We start from the raw sequence: 10,675 nt of genomic DNA on the forward strand, positions 1-10,675 counted from the left end.
ATGGAACGTCCGAGGTGCTAATAATGATGATTTCCGTCGTAACTTTAGGGATTTAATCGATACCCACAAACCTTGCTTGGTGGCTCTCTTGGAAACTAGGATGCATTTGCATACACCCCTCCTCCATGAATTTAATTTTTCTGAACTCATAGAGGTACCTGCTGAAGGCCAATCAGGAGGAATGGTTGTCCTCTACAACCATGACATAGTTACGGTTGAGCACTTCACCAGAAATGGTCAGGAGATCCATGCACTCCTTCAGGTTCGTCCTTTTAATTTTAATTGGCTTTTTACAGCTATTTACGCTAGTACTCAAGTTCAACATAGAGATATTATGTGGGAAAACATAAAAGTTATCTCACAAAATTATAAAGGTCTGTGGATGCTGGGGGGTGATTTAAATGATATTATTAGCACAAATGAAAAAATAGGAGGAAGACCTCTAAAGAAATATAGGGCAGCTAAAATATGGGACAATATCGACTCATGCAAGTTAATAGACCTTGGCTTCAATGGAAGTAAGTTTACTTGGTTCAATCATAGGAAGAAAAAAGGTTAATTATGGAAAGGTTAGACCGAGTCCTAGCTGATGACGACTGGGTAAAAAATTCCCTAATGTTACCATTACTCACCTCCCTAAGACACACTCGGATCATAAGCCTATCCTTGTTAAGCTCAATATTATTACTCACCACTGTGAAAATTTTTTTAGACTTGAAAATATTTGGTGTACTCATCCTAATTTTGGTAATATAGTTGCAAACCAATGGAAGAATAAAGATCTAATGGGGGCAACCAATTCCTTCACTACCTTTATTAAGAAATGGGGAAATGACCACTTTGGAAACATATTTAGGGAAAAAAAATTGCTTCTAGCCAGAATAAATGGCATACAAAAATCCCCTTATCTTTCCTCTAGTTCTTTCCTTCAAAGTTTAGAAAAAGATCTAATTACAAATTATAATAACATTCTCAAATTAGAGGAATACTATTGGAAGCTTAGATCTAGAATCACCTAGCTAAACGAAGGGGATGCAAATACTAGGTTTTTTCAAATAAGTGCATCTAACCGGAGAAGAAAAAATCATATTAGCTTTTTTAAGAATAGTGAAGGAGTATGGATTGACAATCACCTTGACATTATTAACCATACCCTTGATCACTCCTCTAAGTTATTTTGCACTAGTCACACCCTTACAGATATGACTCACTTACTTCATAGCACAATTAGTTTCCATACAATAGATCTATCTGCTCTGGACAGACCCTTGATAGATGAAGAAATTAATAGTGCTATATTCTCATTCAAACCTTTTAAATCTCCCGGACCGGATGGTTTACATCTTTTTTTTTACCAAAAATATTGGAAGATAATAGGAGATTCAGTGAAGGTTTTTTGTCACAAAGTTTTTAAGGATAATGCAATTCCTCCAGAAATAAGCTCTACTTATATTTGCCTTATCCCCAAATTTCCTAATGCTAACAACCTCAATAATTTTCATCCTATAAGCCTATGTAATACTATTTACAAGATAATCACCAAAATTATTGCAAATAGGCTAAAACCTTTTCTAAACAATCTCATTAGTCCTATTCAATCTAGCTTCATAAAACATAGGAGAGCTAGTGACAATGCTATAATCATCCAAGATCTCATTCACTCTTTCAAAAAAGCAAAAGGAAACAATGGGAAAATGTTAATATAAATTGACCTTGAGAAGGCATTTGATAAACTTGAATGGTCCTTCATATACAAGACTCTTCTTTTCTTCAAGTTTCCTCCTAATATTTCTAAACTTATTATGTCATGTGTAGTGACTTCATCCACTTCTATTTTAGTAAATGGAACAAAAACTATGTTTTTTCAACCTAGTAGAGGAATTAGGCAAAGGGATCCTATGTCCCCCTATATTTTTATTCTATGCATGGAGATGTTATCAAACTATATAAATCACCTAGTAGATATAAGAAGTTGGGACCCTATCTCCCTTAGTAAAGACTGCCCCCAACTATCTCATTTGTTTTTTGCAGATGATTTGGTTCTAATAGGCAAAGCAAATAATAATACAACCTCTTCTATAAAATCTGCTCTTAGGCAATTTTGTGCCATCTCTGGGTAGACAATAAACGTTACAAAATCTTGGATAATATTTTTAGAAAATTGTGGTACGACAACTAGATCTAATATCTCTAAATTCCTTGGTATTAAGGAATGCAATTCTTTTGGGAAATATCTAGGTTTTTCCATCATTAGCAAAAACCTCAATCACAAAGACTACCAATTTATCATTGATACCATGAGGAGTAAGCTCTCAGGATGGAAATGTGACAAGCTTAACCTAGCCGATAGATGCACCCTAATTACATCTACTCTAGCAAGTCTACCTGCTTACTACATGCAATATACTATGCTTCCCCCAAAAACCCTTAAGACTATTGACCAAATTCAAAGAAATTTCCTTTGGGGCTCAACCGAAAATAGGAAAAAATTACATCTAGTTAATTGGGGTATTGTTACTATACCTAAACAGGAAGGGGGGCTGGGGACTAAGGAAAGCTCGGTCAAAAAACATAACCCTACTAGCAAGTCTAGCATGGAGATTAGCAAACAATACCACTAATCTTTGGGCTTCAACACTTCTTAAAAAAATACTCTCATAAGCCAAAAGATAAGGGCTCCTTCATTTGGAAAAGTGTGATCAGGGGATGGGAACTATGCCAAAAAGGTATGTCTTGGACTATTCATAATTCTTCAACCCTCAACTTATGGGATAATAATTGGATAACCAACTCCAAAGCCCTTAGAAGCTATGTCATTGGCCCTTTAACTAAAGAGGAATCCTCCCTTAGGGTATTTGATATTAGAACTAGGAATAACTGGGATTTGGGTAATATTTCCTTAGATATCCCTAAGGAAATTATATCTAAAATACAATCAACTTTAATCCCCAATGACACCAAATCTGATTCTTTGTCCTGGGATAGTAACTCAAACAGTCTATTTACGACCAAGTCTTGTTACGAACTTTTGGAAGGGAAAGTTCACCCTGAAATCAAAAGTGACTGGATCTGGGAATTGCACTGTACTAATAAAATTAAGCACTTTATGTGGCTATGCAACCTCAATAGATTGCCATGTAGAAAATACCTTTCCCATATTGGCATGAACATAGATAAAACATGTACTATTTGTCGTAAGGAACCTGAATCTCTTAAGCACATTTTTCTCGTATGCCCAAATGCTAAAACCCTTTTGGATAATCTGGGAACTGACACTTCCAATTCTCATCTTTCAAGCCAAACATGGCTTCATTCTCTCCAATTAAAAAGTCCCATTATTCCCAATAAGTTAATCAATTGGAACACCTTGTTTCCCTTTATTATCTGGAATATAACAATATTAATAATACTACCATTCGCTCATCCCTCAGTAAGATCATTGATCAATCAATCGAATACATGTTACTTACAAATAAGGAGTCTAATTGGAATATGAAAGTCATTCTCACCATCAGTTGGACGAAACCTTGTAGGGGATGGTATAAACTAAACATAGATGGTGCCTATAATAAGGAAAAAGGTATATGAGGCATTGGAGGGGTCATAAGGAATGAGAAAGGGGACTGGCTAATTGGTTTTGCTTCAAAGATAAGTGTAAGAAATCCAGTTCAAGCGGAACTCATGGCTCTCTATGAAGGACTTTGTATTGCAAATAACAGGAAACTCTATCCGTTGGAAATAGAGATTGATGCTACATAGATAATCACTTTTATTCGTGATGGATGCAAAACTTATGATTTTATTATAAATTGTTGCAGGTTACTTCTGGAACAAAGGGACACCGTGGAAATGCATCACCTCTTCAGGCAGGGGAATGAAGTAGCTCACAAATTGGCAAAGCATGGAATGACCAGCTTAGTCTCAAATAAATTAGCATTTTGGTTGTATCCACCACCTTTTTGTCTTGGCCAGGATACTAGAAGACAAGTGTGATGAAGTTTGTGAAAAAATAATTTCTGTTAAGTATTGTAGAACTCTAGCTGCTATGGATAATTCGCATGCCATGCATGGGTTACCATCTATCCTTGATCATCATGATCAAAACTACTCCTGTAATGCTTAGTACTTATGTTTAATAAATAAGTATCTTTATGTTCAAAAAAAAAATTCCTTAAATAGTTGGTATGCCTTAAAAGAATTATAAATTTAGTAGCTTTCTGTATATTCAATAATTGAAAATTTTAAACTTATGTAGGTTAACCGATGGTGAGGCCAAAAACTCAAATACCATCCTAAATGCATAAATACGATTGTAAGGGAAAGCATGACTAATATAATGTAGATTATCAAATTATTCACAAAGCTTTCTCATAGGTGCTCTGCTTGTGCAATTGATGAAAACACTTTTGTCTTTAATTAGCTTCATATTATCGGGATGTGTTGAATATATACCTTAAAATGTTTACCATGTAATCACGTTGCGAGTAATAAGGTCTATCATACAAGTTCACTAAGAAAAACTTATCCTTATCTCAAGAAGAAGAAAACAAAAGTTATTAACTCCACCTGTGTTTGAGTTATACAACAACGCATCCGATGCCAAGCCTAGAAAAGGAGGGGGGTACTGTCTATTATAAGTTAGATCATTCACTCCTCTCAGTGACAAAGGTTGATCTCTATCTTGGCTTGTAAAAATGTTAAAATTTGATTTTTTATTTTTTTTTCATTTGTGAAAAATCTGGAGTTGCATGAAATTTTTTGTATACTAATTGTAATCATTTTTATGTTAGGTTCAGCATCAGGTACAGTTAAATGCCATAATCCAGAGGCAGTGCCTGTCAGAAACAAAGGTTCATCTTGCTGTGAGCTTATAACAGCATTGACTGTTAATCCTTTCCTCAACTACTTTTTTCTGCTTCTCCAAAACTGCTTCTGCTTATCCTCAAAAGTACTTTTTTTCCTTCCAAAAGCTTGGCCAAACACCTCAATTTTTGGGCAAAAGTGCTTTTGGCAAAAAAAAAACACTTTTGGCCAAAAAGAAGCTTGGCCAAACAGGCTATAAGCATAGAAAAAAAAACTGCTTAGAGTATTTTTAATGTACACACTAAGTGTACTTATATAGGGAATATTAGGGTTAACTAATAACCATATTGGGCCTTAGAGCATCCCTTATGGGTGTACCCAATATTTCCTACATGTCCCACTCATACATAATGGGAGTGCTCATCTAGCTTGAGAAACATATTCTCAACGCATCTCCTCAATCATTCATACAGGGAAGTAGACCGTGCGACCAGCATACTGTGAGAGCTGAGTGTTATACATCTGTTAGGAGTATATAGCCTCTCGTCGAGCGCAAACTTGCAAGTAGATCATAAAGTATGCAGTACCCTAGATCATGTAAATCACATTTGATATAGTCTCAAAATCTCATATATCATTATTTCTTGTTTTCACAATCATAACTCATAAGTTATAATTGGCGCACCAGTGAATACAAATAAATGAGATTCCATCAATGATCTTCCTCTTCTCACGATTCCCTTAACATTAGTATGACTACTTTTCTAGTTATGCTCCGCTAGACCGAATCTGTATCCACGGTCTTTTGGAAACACACTAAGATAGCTAACATCACACTAAGTCTCAAGTATCTGATCAGAGTCTCTAAGGGTACAAAATCTTGAGTTATCATAAAAGCTCTGGGTCTCACACAACAATAAGTTGAGAATTGACTTATGTTAACCCAATTGGTCGACATTAGCACACATGGTATGAAACATGTGCTACAATATTTTCTCCTTTTTCTCAAGGAGAGTATGTCTTTATCTCATAAAGAATGTTGTACAGATGATATTTAGACATCATAAGTATCTAAATTTGAGTTCTTTGATCTACAATATCATTTTTAACTCGCATCTGCCTCACAAAATAGACTAGGTGAACGTTTTTCACCCTAATGACCTTATGTCATTGTTTAAGCGACATTCTGATTTTAAGCGAATCGCTCTCAAATTATCCTTATGATATTTTTGCTTAAAATCATGTCTCATCTCCTCACATCACTAAGATAAGGAGGCGGTTTCCTGTGTGAGAAGGACAACCTCTTGTCTACTCGACATACTTATAAAAAAACAAATAATGCACATAACATTCAACGGTAAAAATATGTATGTATGCAAATCAACTTTATTGATAATCAAAGAACATCAGTTTGTGAACACGAAAAAATAAATAACAAAATAAAGTATCTTAGAGTCTACATAAGCCTTGAGACCTAGTGTGTCTCTCAAATGCATCTCTAGAAAAAGGCTTGGTCAATGGATCTGCTAACATATATTTTGTAGACACATACTTTACATCCATTACCTTGCGTTGTGATGACCTGGCCAGTCGTCTCATGAGTTACCCCTCTGTTTCCCCCATTTCTGCTTTTTTATGCTTCGTTATCCGTGTTTTATGGTATCGGGTTAGTCAGATCGAATCCGAAATGATTTTGGTAAGGTTTGAGACACTTAGTCTCTTGTAAGGGAGTTTGAGTTGGAAAAGTCAACCGGATGTTGACTTATGTGTTAAAGGCCTCATATGCGAGTTCCGATGGTTCGGTTAGCTATGGGAGGTGATTTAGCTTAGGACCGTGATCGGAATAGGTTTTAGAGGGTTGGAGTAGTTTTAGGCTTAAATTGGCAAAGTTGATATTTTGGCGATTTCCGGTTGGTAGGAGAGATTTTGATATAGGGGTCGGAATGGAATTTCGAGAGTTGCAATAGCTTCGTCGTGTCATTTGGGATGTGTGTGTAAAATTTCAGGTCATTCGGACGTGGTTTGGTTGGATTTTTGATCGAAAGCGTACTTAGGAAGATTTTAGAAACTTAGGCATGAATCCGATGTGATTTGGTATATTTGATGTTGTTTGAGGCGTTTTGATGATTGGAACAAGTTTGAATAAGTTATTGGGTTATGTTTATGCTTTTAGTTGAGGTCTGGGGGGCCTCGGAATGATTTCGGGTGGTTAATGGGGAAGTTGAGATGTATTGCAGCTGCTGAACTTTGTTACTTCTGGTGTTTTCGCACCTGCGGTTTGGGGACCGCAGGTGCGGCGCCGCACGTGCGGAAGTGGAGCCGCAGAAGCGGATTTGAGAGGAAGAGGCAGGAACCATAGATGCGGTAATTGAGCCGCACCTGCGGAGTCGCAAGTGCATAGACTGGATCGCAGATGCGGAATTGGTCCATTAAGTGATTTCCGCAGAAGCGGAGGATAGACCGCATATGTAGTACCACAGAAGCAGGTTTTTCACCGCAGATGCGGGTATCCTTAGGCAAAATGTATATATGTCTTCCTTCACGATTTTTGAAAGGTTTCACCATTTTTAAACACAGATTCGGGAGCTTTGGGCGATTTTGAAGAGAGAAATCAAGGAGACTTCGTTAAGGTAAGGATTGTGGACCTAAAACACATTTCTATGGTAGTATTCCATGGATTAAGGGTGTAATTAAAGGAATTAAAGGGCTAAAAATGGAGGATTAGGGCTTGAGTTTAAGAAGCCTTTGAAGGAGGATTTGAGGGGTCATTTGGACTACAATTTTAGTGTTCTTGATATGCATAGACTCGTGGGAAGACGAGAAATCTATTGATGTAAAAGTTTCTGAATTTCGAGACATGGGCCCGAGTGTTGGGTTTTGGTAATTTTGGGATTTTTGGTATTTTTCGATTGTTTTCTCTTGGGCTTCGTTCACTTGGCATATTTTGACGTCCTCGTTCTGATTTTGGATAGATTCGATGCGCGTGGAGGCCGATTCGAGAGGCAAAGGCGTCGCGGAGTAGTATTTCACCGATTTGAGGTAATTAACCTTTGTAAATTTGGAACTGAGGGTACGAAACCCCGGTATTTGACTTGTTTTGATAAACGCCGTGACGCACATGCTAGGTGACGAGCGTGTGGGCTTGCACCGGTAGGGATTGTGACTTGGCCCGTCCCGTAGCGACTATTGAGCTGCGTATTTGATTTGGAAACGTTATACTATTCTGTATTTTGGATAGTTATACTATTCTGTATTTTGGATAGTTATACTGTATTGTGGGTTGTATGCCATGTTTGGGCCTTGTGCTGACCTGTAGAAACCCTTAGGGGCATTTTGACTATTTTTCCTCACTATTACTTGCTAAAAAAATATCCTCAGTCATGTCTTGCCGGTTTAAATGTTTAAAACTGGTTTTATCTTTTCACTTCTAATTGTGAGGACTGTTTGGGCTGAGTTCCCTAATTTCTATTGTTGTGCTCGAGAGGTTGTGAGGTTAATGACTGAGAGAGGTTGAGAACCAAATAGTGAGGATATGATATGTATATATTATGGATCGGGCTACACGCCGCAGCAGATCGGGCTGCACGCCGTAGCGACACATATATTGGATCGGACTGCATGCCGCAGTGATATGTATATTGGATCGGGATGCGCGTCGCAGCAATATGACGCTTGGGCTGTAGGAGCCCCTCCGGAGTCTGTACACCCCCAGTGAGCGTAGTCGACTATAAATTACAGATTGGGCTGCATGCCGCAACGGTTACTATGATTTCTATTATTATGAGATACGAAAGAGCCGAGTGCTTAGAGTGAGTACTGTGTTACGAGAGTCGAGTCACGAGTGACTGAGAGGCTGCCCAAGGGGCCATATTCTGAGTGATTCCTTGCCCAAGAGGCCTTGTTATGATGTTTTCACTGATTTCACTCTTCTTTTAAATAAACCTCTGTTAGATATATTGCTAAGCAACTGACTTCAATGTTTTAAACTGAAATGTGATTCTATAATGAAAACTGATTTTTAAACTGTAAAGGTGACCTGATATTCTGTTGATTATCTAGTTATATATTTTTGAATTGCTCGTCACCACTTTCAGTCCTTATTTACTCTAGTTACTTACTGAGTTGGCATACTCACGTTACTCCCTACACCTTGTGTGCAGATCCAGGTGCCCGAGCGGCCGAGTGAGAGCTTTTAGCTATTCCAGTATTTGACGGAGATTTCAAGGTAGTTGCATGGTGTCCGCAGCCCTATTCTCTCCCTCTTATCTTATTATCTTTTACGCATTTCCTAGACTATTGATGTATTAGGTATTCAGACTTGTATTAGAGGCTCTAGACTCGTGACACCAGATTGTTGGGGCTGTGTAGTTTATTGTTATTTTGACTTTTTGCATATCTTTTGTGGCCTTAATGCTTATAATGAATTTGGTATCTAAAACTTGCATTAGAAAATGGCTTAATGTTATTAGAAAGAGGGTTGTTGTTATTGATTAGTTGGCTTGCCTAGTAATGTGATAGGCGCCATCACGACCGGTATTTGGGGTCATGACAAGTTGGTATCAGAGCCTAGGTTACATAGGTCTCACGATTCATGAGCAGGTTTAGTAGAGTCTCGCGGATCGGTATGGAGACGTCTGTATTTATCCTCGAGAGGCTGCAGAACCTTTTGGAAAAACTTCATATTCTTGAAATTCTTATCGTGCGTCCTTGATTCAGCTTGAAAAGTAACTCTTTGAATTCCTTCCACGCGTTCGTATGCGCGCACGAGCCCTCAGTATCGGATATGCATCGATGGCTTGTGATTTCCCCGATCAAGGGGCGAGATGTGATCTCTGTGCGTTGATGTTGGGCCAGTCTGGAGGACTCGAGGCTGGATTTTTGTCTATAGCTTGAGCCATGAGCTGTTGATTTTGTGAGCGCGTATTTCTGGATCCATATGTTCTGTTGTGTCCCTATTAAGGGAGGCGATGACTGGATAGTTATGTGATGAGTGTGATGTGACTGCGAGATGTATTCATGTGATTTGGAAGCGACGAGAAGGGTCTGTTGGAGGATAAAAGGACTATTAGGTGCTCGATTTTCATCTTGATTTGAGGTATAACCCTGAGTTGTGGGTGTGTGGAGAATCTTTTCATGTTTTCTAGATGGAAGTGAAGTAAATTTCATGTTGCGATATGAGTTCAGACTCTGGAAGATCAAGTGACTGCGTAACATTTATGACGGAGGAAGGTATAAAGAAATGCCAGTTTGAGGCAAAACAGGTGGGTTATCTCCTGCGGAGTGTTTTGAGGTTGTGTGATCCCTATGTTGTATGTTAGAAGATCTCATTTATAAGTGGAATATATGTGTTGCAATTTAAATTTGGGTCACTTAAGAGAGTGAGTTTAACTACTACGAGAGTGAATGCGAGATTTGTAGAAGATATAAAGTACCAGATGGTCTGTGTTCCACGAGCTTATGAAGGATTGAGTCTAATCTCACTATGGTATTATGACAACAATAAAGTATATGTGTTATGAGTTATTGTGTATGTTTCGATCTATGGCTTCGAGCCAAGTGGGGGAGTCTGTTACTGACTAATTGATTGCACGGTTATGTGCTATGTTGGTTCCAGTTTGAGGCGTTCGGGAGAATCAGTTATGGCTTACAAATATTTGAGATCGAGGATGGCTCGAGTAGAGGAAAAGGTTATGTTATGCTTCGTAGGTGTATGAGAATCACGGAATATCTTGAGTTGTTATGAGTGTGGAGAGATGGGCCACATGTGGAGGCAGTGCCCTTGTCGTCTTGTGAGTTCATCTCAGCAGAGGGGTCAGTCATCGGCTTTAGCGCCAGTTACTTCACCACCACCCGCCTAGCTAGCTAGGGGTGG

Source organism: Nicotiana sylvestris, chromosome 6, assembly GCF_000393655.2.
Source record: "Nicotiana sylvestris chromosome 6, ASM39365v2, whole genome shotgun sequence".
Lineage (NCBI taxonomy): Eukaryota > Viridiplantae > Streptophyta > Magnoliopsida > Solanales > Solanaceae > Nicotiana > Nicotiana sylvestris.